The sequence below is a fragment of the Alligator sinensis genome, unplaced genomic scaffold (assembly GCF_000455745.1).
Source record: "Alligator sinensis unplaced genomic scaffold, ASM45574v1 scaffold223_1, whole genome shotgun sequence".
NCBI lineage: Eukaryota > Metazoa > Chordata > Crocodylia > Alligatoridae > Alligator > Alligator sinensis.
The window spans coordinates 117,019-135,943 of NW_005841936.1; positions in this window are offsets into that span (position 1 = coordinate 117,019).

Sequence of the window (18,925 nt, forward strand, 5' to 3'; positions counted from 1 at the left end):
GACCTGATCTTTGAGAAGAGAACCCAATACTCTTATCTCTTTCGAGACATTAGCTTTAGAGGAGTGCAAAACCCCTCTTCATCCTAGTTCTTTGGCAACAATAGTCAGATGGACTTTGTGATAATAAGAGGAAAATTCTCCAGCGGGGTTTACTGGTGTAAGGAACTACTTTGCCAATCCACCCACACACAGTAGTAGATGGGAAGCAGGCCAGCTCACCTCCTAGGAGAGAGGGAAAGCAAGCCAGTTAGGCCTCATGGTATCACTAAGGAAGAACAGAATGTAGGCAAAGATGACTCCTAAGAGATTTTGATAAAGAAGTGGGTTTTATTGATACAAATGAAGGGAAAAGACTTAGGGCCAGCTTCTTCTCTTAGCTTTCCAATGCCACAAGAGAGATGCGTGTGAAAATGGAAAGGATATGGTTTCACACTGAAACTCAAAACTCGGTCTTGTTTCTCTTAGTTTTGGATTTCCAAGCTAGAAAGCTATGTACAGTTCTAGCAGCATACAGCAACTGGGCAGAAATGTAAGGATGTATCTACATAAAACACTGATTTCAGTTGTATCTTTTATTTCACACCATAATAAGCATGACTAACATAAAATACCTGAGCCTTCATTGTATGATGTTTGTTAATACATTATCAGATTGCAAAATGCAGCATTTTCTTGAGTGATGTTTTTATAGTCCATATAGTGAAAACTGATGTGAAAATAAAGTCTTGACTGACTATGCCTTTGCTATAAAAGAGATGCAGAGATTCCAAAATAAAAAGCTTAGTTTTAAGCTTGGAGGAAGGAAAGGAATAAAAAAGAGATTCTGCAGAGGAATAGTTAAGTTGAAAGCACAGTGTTATTTTTAACTACAATTAAAAATGAAACTCTAGCTCACATTTATAAACACTTGGATAATTTCCAAGAGAAACAGACTCAGTTCTGCTGTGGTCTGGGTACCTGTCTTATTACTAAACCAGGTGCTCATTTAAAACTCCATCTCCACTTAGGTGTTAGCTGGATTTCTTGCTAGTATTTTCATAGGGTAGGTACATACCTTCATCTTTATATTCAGCTCTATCCTTCATTTAGGGATGAGAAAACTGGATTAGACAAAATAAAAATCAACCAGCCCAAACACAAACCTAAGCTAACTGAACTAGATCTTTGTAGGGAATTCAGGCATTTGTTTTTGTTTTGTTTTTTGAGGTTTTTAAAACAGTTTTGCTTGGAACTGGCAGTAAAAATGTGAAAATGCTGCAATGAATGGGCAATTGTGCATGCATACTATTGCCTCCTACCGAATGGAATCTGAATTGCTCCGTTCTGCCATTGGTCCTCTTCTGGTAACAGCCCCTTTAGCTTAAATACTGGCACTGTGTTTTCTGAAGTCATATCCTTGATTTTTGTAGGAAGATTCAATGGCTGTGGATTTTTTACAACAACATGGAAAAGACTTTGGTTCTGATATTTCTCATGCAGCTAGAACGCAGAAGTATTGGAGATTTATGAGTTACCATGACAAAGCCTCAGATTCACATCAATGGTTTGGATAGTTAGCTAAACCAAACTTCTGAACACTTAGAAACATGTCTAAATGTATCTAAAATAATTGCTCTCTTGATATTTTAGCATACTCTTTCCTAAATTCCCAGATGACCCTAGATTTTTTAAACGATTACAGCCTTGCTGGTCAAGCACCGGGGTATTCTCTATTGAAATTGGTTTGTCATAAAGTTGCATCAGGTGAAACATTTATACCTGTTTGTTGACAAATGTCACAACTACCTCTGCTCTCAAATTGTGTGCACAGCAGTATTCTGACATTTGGTCATAATTTGAAATGAGTCACTACGTAGACTCGCCTGGGGCTGTTAGCAGAACAGGGACAGTGGCAGAACTGAGCAGTTCCGATTATTTGCAAACAGTTTATATGAAGATTAGATATCTATGGTTTGAAATTTAAGCTGGACTGATTTGTTTTGATTGGAAACATAAGTCAGATGACATGTTTCCATTTCCTCTGTGGGAACTCATCTTACTGAATTCAGAATTCATGTTCCAAAAATATCCACCAAAGTTTTTTGAAATTCACTGTTTCCTTATACATTCCACACAGACATCTGCCCACAAAAGTATAAATGGAAAACATATTTAACAAAGAATGCAAACATAGTCTAAATATATGTACTAAACAAAACTAAAGAAATATTTTGTTCAGAAAAACTGCTGCATTATTTACTGGTTGCTGGTTTAAAACCACACACACATTGTTGCTGGGATTTGAATGCACATAGTTTGCATTTCTGCATTCTGACTTGAACAAAGAGTCTTAAAGTTATTCATTTAAACATTCCTTTACATGATGAGAGTAGCAAGTATATGTATATGTGCGTGCATACATTCTTATACGTCATACATATAAAAGTTAATTGTCAGTAGATGAAATGCCACTTTGGTTCTTTGTGTAACATTAAAGTTATCATAAGATAGTTTACATTTGGTTCAGCATTAGTTTTAATAATAAAGCTAAGATATTTAAAGAAATGTAATGCATTTCCTATTTGAAAACATACAGCATATTGCTCAAGTACAGTTATCAGCACAGTACAGAGCCCAGGAATGAATAATTAATTTGGTTTTTAGCCTCTGCCTTTTCTGGGGAACCTGAAAGTGAACAATTGTTTTGTCTCTTCTTACCCTTTTTTCAGCCCAGTGGGAACAAACTGGCCTTTGAGCCCATGACTTCCAGTCCTCATGCCCTCCCCCCACTCTCAGCTATTCACTATGGAACAGTACAGAAAGAATGATGTCCCCTGTGTTCACCTTCACCCACTCACCACAGTACAGCTGTGGAGGCCCAGAGCAAAGCTGCTCTCACAAGACCACACAAAGAGCTGACTACCACGCTGCAGCTGTGACAAACCAGCAATTCTTCCACTGCTACCTAAGTCACATATTCCACAGTCCAAGAACAGATGCATTTAAGCTGAGCTAGAAGGAAAAATTGGCACTGTTATTTTAATTTGATCTGGGCTCAGAGGTATTAAGGGTTTCAAATGTTATAAAGTCTGAACTGAAATGCAAGAGTTTAGCAAGCAGTTTTCTAAAGAGGGTTATTTCGCCTTTGCAGTTAGTAGCATAGGCTGAATTAATATTACAACGTACTCCCAGTCAGCGTGCTCTATCAATAAGAATACTGTTTCTCCACTCCAAACTGTTATTTTTTTGTGTCACAGGAAATCTGGTATTTATACTCTTCTGCTTTATAAGGGGAATGTCTCTCTTTATCTTACTTATTCTTCAATTGATTGGTATTTTATCCAATTCTCATGAAAGACCCTGGGGAGAAGTAAGTTCTAGTACTAAATTTGGATTTTATTGTGAGTGATAGGCCTAGCAGCCTGTGAAACACATTGGTATACATAATTGTCTTGAGAATTTTAGTCTGATCACTTTGTGCTGTTAAACTGAGAGACTACTCAGCCTAGACCCTTGAATAATATATATTTTTTCATAATACTCCTCAAAACTAAGCATGAAAGAACCTGCAAGTTGCCGAGCAATAGTGTATGTAGGGCAGGGTGAGCCCTGGGTGCTAACTATGAAGGGGCACCAGAATTTTTGCTATGGCAGAGGCAGCCATGTGCTATCCCTGCCTAGGTATAGGAGCTGGGCAGAGCAGTTTTGGAGGGATGGGGGCAACTGGAGCTAGTGAAATGGTGCTTCTTCTCCCTGAGAGGTTTTGTAAATTCAGGTGTAGCCCTTCATCCAGTATGTATCTATTGGCAGTGGCGAGGGGTTCCAAGGGCAGCTCCCAGGGAACCTGCCCACAGGGCTTCTGCCACTCAGCAAAGCTGATGCTACTACATACAGAAGTGGCAGTGGCAGCAGCAGTCCAGGAAGGTAATCCTTCCCTTCTCTTTACTTTTGTCTTCTCCCTGGCCCAGTCTAAAGTAGCATACCCTCCCTGTGCTCCCTCCAACCCAGGGTACTCAATGAGCTTGCAATGCCTCTGTTGCTGAACACCTCTTATTGTAAGTTGGAAAGGCACCCTCAGTTCCCATGGTAGCAATGCGTAGGGGGTGCACAGGGGTGCACATGCACCCCCTGAGAGCACCAGGGCACCCCTTGCCAGGATTCACTCCCTGCTTAGTCATGATTTTTGCTTGTCAGCAGCTTGAGGTACAGTTTCCAAGAAACCCCTGCACCTATCTTAGACTTCTTGCCCTCAGAAGGGGCTACCATCCCTACTGTTTTCATCCAAATCCACCAAGAAGTGACAAAGTTAAAGGCACTTTTGTGCTTCCCATTTATAGCCTAGGGGTGAAACACTGAAACAATTTAGAGTAAACAAAACGGAACAGCGCTTCGAAACAAAGCACTGTCCCATCAAAACCGAAGTTGAAATGAAATGCTGCCATTTTGCACATCCCTACTGACTATTATCTGATATCCCCTTTCACTTTCCCTGTACAAATCATTTGCCTTTCAAAAACAGCAATATGGTACATATATAACCTTACTGGAGAGTGCAATTTGACACAACTCATGTAAGGCATTAGATTATTTTACTTCTTGAAAGTGTTCCCCTCATATTCTTCAATATATTGTAACTCAGAGTTGTCTTGGCAGTAAAATGAATGCCAAGGAATTAAAAAATTCCACATTTGTTTTTATGTGTTTATTAGTAATACATATTGTATATGCAGTTGTACAGAATATTCTTGTATTCTTCTCTCCAGGTCTTTGTGGCCTGTCTTTGCAGTGAGGAAAAAGGGAAGTCTGGAGGGTTGGGAAGAATAAGAATAGAATAGTGTAAATTATGCCTTATTCTCCTAACCGCGTGAAGAATTTATTTTGCTTCACCTTTGCCCTACTTGTTTTTTCTTTTTTCAGATTGCAAGCACCTTGGGGCAGGGATTTTCTTACCGTGTGTTTGTACGTTGCTTAGTGCAACAGGATTCTGAATCATTTTAGGACCCTTGACCAGAACCATAATTCTGTCATCCTTCTGTCAAGTGATACCCAATATTCAGGGCTGCTAAGTTCAGCTTTTCCTTGGAAGAAATATCAGAGACATGAAGCCTTTGTACAGTCTTAGTGCAAACTGTTTATTTTACACTAGAGGTCATCAAACAGCAAGAAGGGGATATTCTCCTCTTTTTTTTTTAAATGTCATCCAAGCAGAGATTAACTCACTGGCCCAGTTCATGTGGAGAGCAACTCTGCCTCAAAAATTGACATTAGTTAGAGAGATTAAAGCAGACAGCAAACTCCCTAGCTACCTGCCACAGCTCTTCCAGAAACCACATCGCAAAACAACAATCCATCATTTCTTCAGAGTCTATACACTGTTCCCATACTTAAGAGCCTGTGTTAGGGTGATGCTGAAGCACACTATTCCCACTCTGGATTTACCAGCTCCCAAACTAGAAGCAAGTTTCATGTTGTTAAGTAAGGCCCTGTAAAGTAGTAATATTCTTCCTAAACTTTGCCTAGTACTGTGTAAAACTTAGGTTGCTGACAGCTGCAGCATACCAGCCTCTTACAACTAGTATCTCTACAGCTCATTGGGGTTTAGGAGGCTCACAACGAAAGTTGTGTCCAGGGAATGATAATTATTGTAGTGTTGACTTTTGAGATTATATTTTTGTTCCACACTGGAACATATGAGAGAGGAAGAAAAAGAAGGGTGAACCTGCTTATAAAGGTACATGATTTCAATATAGAGTGGCCTGGGTTCAAGTCTCTGCTCTCGCTGCCTTAGACCAGAGTTTTAAATCTTAAATCACTCTGAATCAACAGTGACTTGAACAAGGCAAAAGGTACAATAGAAAATTATCCAAACACAAAGGAAATTTAGGAAGTATAGTACAGGCCAGTATGGCCTTTTCAGGAGCCCTTTAATGACTTGAAAAATCAAAAAGAAATTTTACAAAACATGTAAATAAAAGTATGTGGATAAAGGTGAGGGGTAGAACCTAGCATTTTCCATTTGCTGGTGAGGAGGGCATTTTTGAGAGAAGTAGGAGCTCTCTGTTCAAATGCTGTCAAGATAGGGGAGGCCTGGTACCCAAGTGTCCCACTTTCTAAGAAAAGACCCTAATCACCAAACTAGAGGACAAACAATGAGGAAAAGGATTCCAAATTGCCTGCCTTCAAGAAACCCAATATGCATCTATCCTCAAAAGTGGGACTAAACATCATGAATCATGAGTGAATGGAAATGCTTAATGGATACCCTGTGTCAGGTGTCTGAGCTCCTTGGCAGGCCAGGAATTCCGACTGACCTATGAGTTTTAGCAACTGCTGTTGGCTGCTTCTAAATATCTCTGGGTATGTAATGCTCTTTAAGTGCCTAAACCCGAGTCTTGGGCATTTCCAAAGCCTCCTTTGATTTTATGGGAATCTTAGGTGTCAGACATATTTGGATCACTTTTCCAGGGCAGACATCCAAAAGTTAGGTGGGGCAATATCTGTTAGACACCTACAAGGAAAACCTAAATCTGGTCCCAAACCTTTAGAAGTAAAATTTCAGATCAGATAATCTTAAAATATGGGCATGGGCTCCTTTCCATGTCCCATTACAGGGTTCTATGAGCACATAGAAAATATAATGTCATTCTATTATAAAAGGTTCATGTTAATCTAGAATACTGTATTCAGTTCTTGTAACTTCATCTGAAAAGGGGCTTTGTAGAATTAGAGCACACAGAAACAATAATTAGGAGCATAAAAAGCCTGTCATGTGAAGAGATATTGTCAAATCCAGGTGTCTTTTACTGTAGGGAGGAGACAAAAATGGGATATGATAAAGTGTACATACATACTGAACGGTCTAGAGAATGTAGATCTGGAGCTTGTGTCCAACTTGTCTTATCTATACAAGAATACAGGGATAAATATTTGAAGAAATTAGAAGGTGGGAAATTCAAGCAAATATTTTTCCCCTCAAACATGGCTTGCTTAGGTTATGGAACTCATTGCTCCACATTGTCATCGAGGGGAAAAATTAGCAAGGTACTTCAGGAGTTATGAATAATATCAAGTGTCAATAATAGAAAAATCTGTAAGAGTTGCTTGGTTCAGGACTTAACTAAACTTTCATGGCTGGGGATTAGAGGGTTTCCTTCTCTTTTCTCTGAAGCTTATGGCAATGGCCATTGAGTTTACTAACTGTATGGGACTGAGTCAATATGGCTAAATTCCCATATTGTTAAATGGTGCAAATAAATACATAAGTTCCCCTCTGCACATGTGTACAATGGGATCTAATGTGCAATTCACACAATAATGCATTAGATTCCATTGCATCTTATCACCAGTGCTGAGGAAGCCTTATCAGAAACAAGGTCTCATATCTGGGTGTCTCTTCAATTGAGGGGCTCCCAGACACAGGGCACCTCATACACCCCTGTAGCTGGGAGATGCAGCTGAAGTGATATTGGAGGCTTGGGGATACATGAACTTCCACAGCAGCTTTCTCCCCATCCTGTAGGTTTCATACACCCCTGGAGCTGGAACATCACACCAGCTAGGTCCCAGAACTGGAAGGCACATTGTGGGGACCTAGCATCTGCAGCTGTGGCACTCTGGGTATTGGAAGCTGTGGAGTGTTACTGGGACCCAGTCTGCAGCTGCTGGGGCTGAGAGTCCCCAGCAGTTGTAGGACTTGCAGCCCCAGCTGGACAAAGTGCACCCCTGAGGCTGGGAGTCCACAGCTGATGGGGCTCTTAGCCACAGGGGACACCCTTCTACATAACCAAATTAAAGCTTGATAGCAACCACTCTATAAGTTAGTACACATTTCAAGGTCTAACTTTATAGCTAGTTGGATCTTTTAATGGCTTAATAGCTATTTTGCATGTGTAGCTGGTCTCAAGGTAATTGTGCAATTAACCAGTTAATTGTGTGATACCTGTAATGTGTAGAGGGGGCCTAAGAGGCAAACAATAAATTGCTATAGGAACAAGGTTTGTACCTGCCTAAATATAAGCAGTTGTTATGAACTTGCTGGCCTGTACTGATAAACAATTGATGAAGAGTCAGGGAGGCAGCAACAATTCTACCATGTATTTTTAGGATTGTGAAATGTAGTTAAAAATTAGTCAACAATGCATTGATCTCAGTCTTTTTATAAGACCTGATCTAAAGCCTGTTGAAGCAAATGGAAAACTATTGGTTTCATTCCTATCACCATGGTATCTGAACAGTCAACTCTGTATTTGGAATGAAAGCATATGTAGGCACAAACATTTGGTATTTGCTTTCTTTAAGTATTGATTTTTTTGACACAAGCAGAGAAGAGTAGTACTGACTCCTCATCAAGAATATACTATATATGTTTAAGTATTTTTCCTTTTACTCTCACTAACTACTTTACTTGCAGGCAATTACTTGCAGGTAATAAGGGATATATTCCAAACTATTTTAATTTTGAGGTTTATTAGCAGTTTAGTGAAAAATACAAGGTGACTATGAGATTGTTTTACTGTCACTTTACTTTACGTAAATCTAGCATATGCTGAAGCTGGCGCACAGTGGGAAATAAATCAATTAGTTAGAACATAAAGAGCATCCACGACTGTCTTGACTTATTTTCTGTTAAAGATATTGACAGATATCCGTGACGGGGGGTAAACTTGAGGCCGGACCCCAAAGTGGCCCACCCACCTGCCTAGGGCAGTCTACCCTGACTTTCCTGCCACGACTTGATTGTTAACTTGATTTATTAAGTGGGAAGCTTCCCTTTCCTTGCCCCAATGCTAGGGGGCACTATCCGTGGCTCCAAACCTTCCCTACACCATGGCCCATGCCTCAAAAAGGGCTTCCTGATTATGATTGCTCCTCGATCTGAGATCAGAGCAAACTGAGCCTGTAGCTGGGCTCCATTCATTCTCACATTCACTCTGCTCCACCCCCTCACAGGAGGCCTCTTGCACTCCACCCTCATCTCATGTGGGCCTTTGGTATACTGCTCATTACTGGGCCACGCTCCACCACCCTTGCTTTGCCTGAGCAGTCCCTCCTGGGCCATTAGGTCTGGCCCTAACACACAGTCCTTCAGTTCCTCATGAGTTCCCCCACTCTATGTAGCCTAGCCTTGTGCCAAACCCTGGGTTGATTCTGTCCCAAACCCCTCACCGTGCAACTGCTCTCATGCTCACACTTCTGGGGATGGCCTAAGTATTATCCTTCACGCCACTTTCACAGCCCTACTCAGTATGCTCCTATTGCAGTTCTTCAGACTACTCTTGCAGCCATAATCTGTACCCCAACACACACAGTCCTTCAGGCTCCCCTTATTGCACCCTACTCAGAGCGGGCCCTCATGCTAGAGCCTCTGGGATCTCACATCCCTGCTGGGCTCAGGTTTCTCACTATTAATGCACCTGGCCCCCCTTGCTCCCCCTGCCTGCACTATGACCCACCAGATGGTGGAGGGCAGGGTTAAGGTGCCCTTACTCACCTTCCACCAAGGAGGTTCTCAGTCCTGGCATTTCTTGGGAGCTCCCCCACCACAAGGAGCCACACCAGGCCTCCCTACCCTAGCAGGGTGCAATTTTAGGTCATGCCCAGGACCAGGAGCCTCCAAGCCATCTCCCTAGCTCCTGCCCTTGCCTCCAGGATGTTCCATGCCACAAGGGAGTGGATGGTGCTGCACCCTCGGCTGCAAGCAGCCAACTGCTGGTCCTGCCTGGCTGGCCTATGTTTGAAAATAGCCGCCCTCATCAGGCACCTGCCAGATGCCTGCCTTAGCCCTTAAAGTGTCAAGCACCCGAAGGTGCTCTGCTGCAATATCACACCAGTTTCCATCACAAATACACAACATATCACAAATGTATGAGGTAAGAGAAAAAGGAAGCTTATAAAAAATGCTTATAACTTCACCCCTTTACAAGTCATTCCATCACTCAGATGTTTTTTAAGAGGCTAAATCTCTTACATTTGGAAAACTTGTAATAGAACTATTCATGGACAACAAATTAAAAATGAAATGGAGGGGCAAATCTGACTATGACATATTGTAACAAAAACACATAGATGAAAGATCTCACCTCTCGTTTGTATGTAATCACATTATTTCACCACATGTAGCCAAATGCTCACTATTGAGTCTAAAAATTATTAGCTCAACATACACTAGTGATGATTTTTATACCAGTCATGAACAGGATAAAACGTACACTGTGTAAACGAGCCTTGTACTGAGAACTGGAAACACTGAGTTCAGACTATAGCTGGTCAAAATAATTTCAGTAATACACTTTTCATCAGGATATGCAGAGTTGTTGAAACCAAAGGGTTTTTTTTCCTTTAAAGGGTCTGTTCTGACAACTTTTAAAAAATATATCCAGTTTTCTGGTTCAAAATAACTTCTTTTTTAAAAAAAAGTCAGCTTTATTAAAAAAAATAAATATGGTTGAAATGAAATGTTTCATAATTATCAAAACAAACTATTTAGATTAATCCCAATGAATGTTTTAAAGCTTTTTTTTTTTGTAAAACATGTCAAGATTTTGACTTCTTATTTAAAATAAAATAGGACAATTTAGAAAGTGTTCGTGGATAGGGAAAATGATTCCCTGCTTATTTTTGTTTGCAACTAACACATTTCTCACAAACTGGGTTTTCAGCCTTTTGAATAAACCCACCTTGCTTTTACAACTGATTAGGTTAGATATAGAGGTTATAGGCTATAGATGAGAGTTATATCTGTGCTGAGAAAAACATCTTTCTACCAGCCCAAAAAGACATAGTACAGCCTGTTGTGATCACTGGGTTCTATAAATACAGACATACATAAAAGAGAAGAACTAAACAATGAACTTTACTGAGGAGTAGTAGGCAACTTCTGCAAACATTTGGTCAGTCTCTCTCACTAACTAGCTGCTCCCTAATTCAAGGACCATCTCTCAATTTCCAAATTCCTTCCTGTTAGGAAGCATCTTTAAATTGTAACTTCTATCACTACATAGCCATACAAGGGGTTTCTTGCACAAGTGAACTGGCTCTTCAAAAGAAAATAAGAGCGCTTCTCACAAGCAAGATCTCTCTTCTCCCACTCCTTTCACAGACAGGACCACCCCAGCCTGTGGAAAGGGCAGAGAGTATAACCCACTGTCCAACTCCTCTTGGGACTGGGAGAAGTTGAGCTTCCTCTTCTTCCCCTCCCCGCTATACACACACACACGTGCACTTTACACAGCTTTGGTTGACTCTAGTTTGTAGAAGGCATGGTGGCATTTTCTGCAGCTCTCAGGGACCCAGGGTAATAGCCATGGTTGAGAGCACCTGTATGCTCCCTTTCTTGCCAGGATTTCCAGAGCTGCAAATTTCCTCGAAATTTCCCAGAACTGAATTATTTTCCATACCCTGCATGATGCAGTTGCCTGTAATAAGAGCGCATTGGATTCAGTAGGTAGGTCCCTTCCAATATTATATTCCTACAGAGAGACTGAGATTATCTGCACAAAGGCACAGTTTTCTGCTATACAAATGTCCCCAGTCCTAGTGCCATGTTTGCATGAGCTCCTCTTCCAGCTGCCCAGTTTCTCTTCAAGAGGCTATTTCAAATGGCTGTTGCTGAGCAGCAAGTAACATAAAGCTAATTGGTTCATTACTTTCTCCATGCTTCCATGTGGGAATAAGGGAAAAGAAGTGGGGAAAAAAGATTAAAAGCCTGATCCGTACATGATACCTGACAGAGCACTGGCAAAAGAGTTATTATGGGATGAAGGAATTGAGAGCATGTCATGGAAGTAACACACCCACCTTCTTTCCCCTGCTTGAATCTTCTGTTTTTCACTCTTCTTATAGAAGATAAAGTGGGTGTTTGGTTTGTAACATTACTGAAATACATGTTAAATTATGTATCTATTACACAACCAGAATTAATTTCCTTTTTGACTATTTGTTTTTCTTTTTCACCTGATCTGATGAACTTGTGTGAAATGCTTAGGGCGAGTGTACTTATAATACATTTTTATTGTCTAATAGCAGATAAAAATTATGATTTATATTTGCCCCAACTAAAATGAGGAAACTCAAAGAAAACTAGTTTTCACATATGAGAGGGGTCATAATAATTTTAACATTTCTCCACCTCTTAGAGGAAAACACAAATATCACATTTTCTATTTTATGACAAAACTTACTACTCTCTCACTATTTTAAATTAATGCTTGCTTCAAACTTGTCTATACAGAGCAGTCCTTGTGACAAAGAACAATAATGAAAGAAGCACGCTCTTTCCTTCCAAACAATTTATTAAATACTGTGGCAGATAAGTATTAACGTATTAAAAGGCTAGGTCACAGTGGTCTATACTTATAGACTGTCTTTCATCCTAAATGATAAAAAAGCTGTTTAAAGATATAGGGGTCATTCTCTCCCCACTAAATACGGCCATTTCTAGGATAGTATGGTACCATTTGTTAAACAGTATGTAATATTTATCTATCATTAATGATACTATACATACAAAGAAGTTAGTTTCATGTAGCAAGAATTACTTCTGCTAATAGGCATGCAAGAAATGTAACACTGTTCTGTAAAATTGCATTTACATGCCAGAGAGGGACATGAGAGGAGATGAGATGAGTTGAGATGCCTTTGTTGTGTTGTTTGGAGAATCTTGGTTTGCTACATAGATGCCATTAGAAAATAGGTCAAATAACTTATAGACAGACTAGTATGATCAGAAGCAGCCAAAACCAATGAAAATGTGGTGACATGCATATTTTACTGGTAAGTATTTCAGTTTTGATAATGCAAATACTTAACTTCAGACTCCATACGTTTTTATGAGAAAATGACACTGCAAGTCTAGTTCTTAGTTAACTTCCATGAACATAAAACAAAAAGTGGGTGGAAACATTTAAGCGATACTGCTGCTCTTTACATGGTGTTTAGAGCTATGTGTGAAAATAATATGAAAGGTGCCGTTATGGAGACTTTACATTTTTTGGATTATCTACAGATGGTTCATATAAGAGTTGCCAAAACAGGGATAAGAAAGTGCTGGCCATTCTCTCTTGCCTTCAGCACCTGTTAAAAGAGTTTATAGAGCTCTTTGACTATGATTTTATAGGAACTATGAGCAGATGGAAAGTACCTCAACAGAAAAACGAACAAATTAAGATATCCTGAGAGACAATACATTCTTAGGAAATGAGCAAGCCACATAGATGGTTTCCAGTTTTCTCCGCCAGAGGCGTGATGTCATGTTTTAATCTCATTACTTTCACGACTCTAAGACTCAGGGGTAGTGATACTGCTTGCTACTTTCTAGCCAATATATGATCTGGTAACTACGAACTCCCCCCAAGAACCTCAGGAGCAGGACCTCTAAAACAGGAGGTATGGCCAAGAAGTGTGAATACTAGGAACCTCCATTTCTAGTTATAGCTTTGATACCAACTTCCCTCCTGTAGGAAGTAAATTTACCTCTCAGGAGCCACTCTAAAATGTCCACAGCATCTCTTGTATTCAGCATCCCACATTTCAAAATGGCAGTGGGAGCACTTTAACTAAAGCTCATTCAACAAGCTTTAGTTCAAGTGCCCCCACCACCATTTTGAAACATGGGGATGCTGAATACGTGAGACTGCACCATGCTGCAACGCAAGCATGCTCCAACGTATTCTAATCAGAATGCACTGGAACACGTGGAAAAGTGTCCTATATATTTATTTCCATGCCTTTAGTCTAAATTCAACATTATCTTTATTTTTAAAGAGGAAACACTTCTTTCGTACATTTTACTTTTGATAAGCCATATGGGCTGTGTTCATGCACCAGATTTAGCAAGCCAAATCTCTGTGATGAAGTCTCTGAGTGATGTGTCAACAACCACTTATTAAAAAGTGGGCCCAGAGTACACACAACAAGATTTCTGGTTCTTCATCCTAAAATACACCCTGTTGTCTGGCATAAGCTAAGTTATAGCATGATGCAAGGTCCTGCCAGATCCTGTGGTGATTGGTTGCAGTCATCATCATCATCATCGGCAATCCCTCACAGTTGAGTATGATTGTTTTCCCTGGTTGTCTTATCTGTGGGTCTGAAGATGGCTGACAAGGCCTATCTGGGATCAACAGACTGTTGCAGCTCAGGCACATGTTTCCATGTGGGGTGGGTGGCTCTGGGTTCTTGGTTCAGGTTGGTTGCAGTAGAATAAGGCTGCATAGTGGGATTTTTGGTAGTCAGAGGATACATCTACATGAGATGTTGCGTCGCTTGTCATTACGGTGACGTAGCTTCAGTAGGCACAAACCATGATGCCAATGCTTCTGCACCATAGCAATGAGCTAGGTCGCCGTAGCTCATCACTACAGCAAGGTAGTGTCTAAAATAGCTGTGCACCACCGGGACTGTGCAATACCAAATATGCAATCAAGAGCATACATAAACACTTAAAAAATCATCCCTGTTGACTTGGGGAATATGTGCACAAAAAGGATGTATTTGGCCTTCTATCTGTGTAGCACTTTGAACTTTCATAAAGCCCATTAATTCCATGGAATGATTCCCATGGACTTCAATGGACTTTGGATCATACTCTACATAATAACAATTTCTGAAGTACTAATTAATACAACCCATGTAGTGAGGAAGGAGATGTCTAGCCTTTCCTTAAGCTATAGCTGTTATTGGGATTTTCAAACAGACAGAGCAGAAAGAGCTTAACAGGAACACAGGCCAAACCAAGACCTTATGATACTTCACATAATCTCTCCTGACCAACAGACCTTAAGATGTTCTGTTGCTTTATCCTTGGGAAAGTACTGGTACTTGCAGACACTGTATGCTTGGTATTTGAATTAGCACAAGTTGGCTCTTCAGCTTGTATCTGTGTTATATCAAGGTTAGTGACAAATTGCCTTAGACACTTGCTCTTCATATGTTATTTCAAGTACACAATATTATAACTTTGCAATGCAGGAAGTCTTCTGTGCTTTAACTTTACTCTGTACTTAGCCAGAGTAGCTTCAGAAGTTATGAGAATCTTGGTATATTTTAAGACACTAACAATGCACAAGAAAAAATAGCACAATGATCTCCAATTTCAAAAGAATTCAGTGAGAAATACTGCACAACAAAAGACAGTAATTGCCAATATTTCTATCTTGCAATCAAACCTCTCTGTGTTATTGTATCATTTGTTTATTTTATTATTTTGTGGTAAACACTGCCATGATTTCCTTATTTTCCTATCTGATAATTTAATCTGAGAGAAAATAGGCTGTAGTTTATTTCAGATCGTACACCTTCCATTATAATTCATATAACCATTTTTTAGGGCACTAGTTTTCAAGCAGGGTTCTATGGCACCCCAGGGTGTCATCAGACCCTCTCAGGGGGGCTGTGGTGTGGGCACAGGTGCTACCATGGCCAGGTAGAATTTCCCCATTTGCCTTTGCAGAAAAAGTTTCTTTGGGTATATGTGATATATTTTATTAAACCAACTAAAGAGTTGGAAAAAAAATGTTTCTTGTAAGCTTTCAGGCACAAACACCTTTGTGCACATTTAGATCAGATCAGGAAGGGCTGCAGCATGAGTTCATTTTTCTGGCTACATGAGGGTTACCTAATAACCTAAGGCAGGCAGAAAAGCCCAGTGCAGGTGCACTGTCCCACATGCCTCTGTTTCTGGAAGGAGTGTTGAGGTGCCAGACCATTAAGGGCTACAGCAAAAGCAGATGCTCCCTTAGATAGGGTTTATCAGATAACCCTAATGCAGGTAGAAGCACACACTTTTACCACAGCTTTCCTGATCTGGCTGTGAACAAGGTGCATAGGGCAGCTCCACTTGGCTGCAGTGGTAGAGACGATGGCAGTGGCAGCACCCTAGCTGAGAATCACTGAAGTATGCTGAGGCATACTTCAACTGCAGCTTTGCCCAATTAAAAAAGTTGTGAAGAGTTTCCCTGAATATAAAACAGTTAAGAACCCCTGCTTTAAGGTAAATCAAGTGACATACTGACAGGTTAAAGAACATTCTATATATATTTCTGTTTTTTTGGGGGGGGGGGGGGGGGAGGGGAAGACAGACGGCATGGGGCAATTTCATTCAACAACTGAAATGGAATTAGGAGCATGTCAGATATGTTGCTCACAAAAATAGTTAATGCTTGAATTACATCTTCCAAGGCAACAAGTCATAACTCTGAATACTAGAAAAAACAGCTGTCCCCCCTCCCCCCCACAAAACCTAGTAAATCCTGGTCTCCTTCAAGTCTTTCACAACATAATATTTTACCAGAACCCTTTTAGCTCATATCTCTGACCCTCTGTCAAATAAAGACTAGATTAGGATATCATAGATATGGAAATGAAACTAATTTAGATGGACAATCATTTTTAATTCAGTTTTTTTTTTTTTTTTCCCACTCCACAAACATGAGGAAAACATTTCTTGGATAAAGATGCAGACTCTTTCCATTAAACTTCTTCATTTAATGGCTAATATTTTCATCACAATAAATATCTGAGAACTCTAATAAATCCTCTATTGAACTCAGGAAAAACAAGTCTTGACATTTCAGATATATGGTAATGAAGGAAACCAACCTTCTCATACTTAAAAAGAAACATAATGTTTTCCCCTTTTAGCAAATCATCTTTTACAGTATTAATGGTCCTTAATTTAAGGAATATTACTTTCATCTAGCTAGTAATAACACCTTGCATTTTATAGCACATTTGATCTAAGGATCAAGATTTTTTACAAAACTGAGTATAAAATTGCTATCCATATTTAACTATGAAGAAATGGAAGCTCTGGGAATTTATGGTAATAAGCCCAATGTCACAGAGTTGCAGAATTGAAACAGTACTGTCATGGCGGGGTCCTGTAGGAGGGCCGTGATCTCCTTAAAGCCCTCTCTCCATGCCAATTCGGCCCAAGGGCACCCTTGATTCTCGCCCGCCACGTCTTTGCTGTTTAGTATATGTTGGGAGGCTGCCTTATGACTCCCTGGGCACGGATAGCTGGGACCGCTGTCCCAGTGTGTTCCCAGACCCCCTGGGGGTCTCCCGGTATGATGGGTGCTCCCCAGGCACCCTAGCCTTATGGGCTACGCGTGGCTCCTACCAACCCCTAATACCACGCCTCAAGCCTCGCAGATGTGATAGACGTTGGTGCGTCTCGTTATACATACACTGCCCCCTTCTCTGGGGCCTTCTCTCATAAGGCGCTCCCCCTCTTCGGGGCTCGCCGTGCCCACCTTGGGCTTCCCAAAATGCTGCCCCCTTCTCTGGGGCCTTTTCTAGCGCTGCCCCTCTTTTCTGGGGCCTCCCCTAAAAGTGTCGTCCCACTCAGGGACGCTTGCTCGCTCTGGGACCCTGTATCGAGCCTCCGGTCTTTCAGGCCCACTGCGCTGCTTCCCCTTTTCCAGGACACTGTGCTGCTATCCCCTTTCCCTGGGGGACCACCGCAGCACCCTGTCCTTCTCTTGGGTGCACCGTGCTGCTAACCCCTTTTCCTGGGGTCCACCGCAGCACCCTGCCCTTCTCTTGGGTGCACCATGCTGCTAACCCCTTTTCCTGGGGTCCACCGCAGCACCCTGCCCTTCTCTTGGGTGCACCGTGCTGCTAACCCCTTTTCCTGGGGTCCACCACAGCACCCTGCCCTTCTCTTGGGTTTTCTGACGTGCTAGCCTGTTACCGGGCTCATCATGGGCTTCTCTAGAGTGCGCTCCCCCCTTCCTGGGGCTCGCCATGCCCACGCTCCAGCTTCCTAGTAGTGCCCCCTCCTGGGGCTCGTTGTGCCCATGTTGGGGCTTCTCAAAATGCCCCTCTCTGGGGCTGGGGTCTACGCACCCCGTAAGTTGCGCCCTTACTGGCACCGGGGTCCTCACACTCCCTTGCGAGTCCCCAATGAGGCCTCCTCCAACCCCTTATAGCCTCACCCAAACCACCGGTGTAATAGCAACAATGCAAACGCAAAGCACAAGCCTCTAGGCTATAACATAACTATAAGCCACCTGGCTATAACTTAGCATCATGGCTCAAGCCTCTAGAGCTATCATAAGCTATACTTGCAATCAGGCTTCTACCCATGACTCAACTGAAGAAGCTCCTGCTTCTCCAGCTACTGGCAGGGAACTGCTAGCCTAGCCTCAGCCCTGGGCTTTATGAGGGCCAGGCCCTGCCCCCTTCTGGCCAGCTGATTCTTATTAGTTGCCCCGGCAACTCGCAGCTGTGCTCATTATGTTCTGCCAGGGCTCTCTCCCTGGCAGTTTCTCCTCTCTAGGAGCAGGAGCACCGAGGTGTGCCGTGACAAGTACCCATGTTGCTATGCTCCCAATTCCCTGCTTTTACTACTTAAATGACATAGCCTCCTCAACTCAAGCAATGAAGGCCCTCATAGAAATTCTACCATCCAAGGTATCTAATTTTTATATCGTATGAGCCAGAACCTGATAAAAGCATCATCTGATGAAGTAGTTTGTTGTCTGTGAAAGCTCATGCCTCCCTGAATCAGTTAGATCCTAAGGGCGCATACACACATGCAAGCACGTGCACTTACAGCAGCTCAAATAGAAGTGGTGCAAATTTGAACCGGGGCTTTGTGCTTCAGTGCATGTGCTCGGACATGCACTTTGATGCGGAGCAAATTGTGCCACTTGGGGCAAAATAACCCTGCCTGGCTCCTCCCGGATCTGCAGCCAGGGGGAGCTAAAGCCCACGGCCAGAACCTGTGCTGTCCCCAGCAGTATAAAAAGCTGCCCTGGCAAGTAGCTCAGGGCTACTAGCTCTCAGGAGCTTCTGGGGCCCAGCCAGTTTGTATCTGGGAACACTACCCCTTGTGCCAGCTGGACTGCTGAAGCAGCCCTGAGAGTTCCCTGCACCCTCTACCCACTGCAGCAGTCTGGCAGTGTGGGTTTCTGCCTGGCTGTGACCTGCTGTATACCTGCCA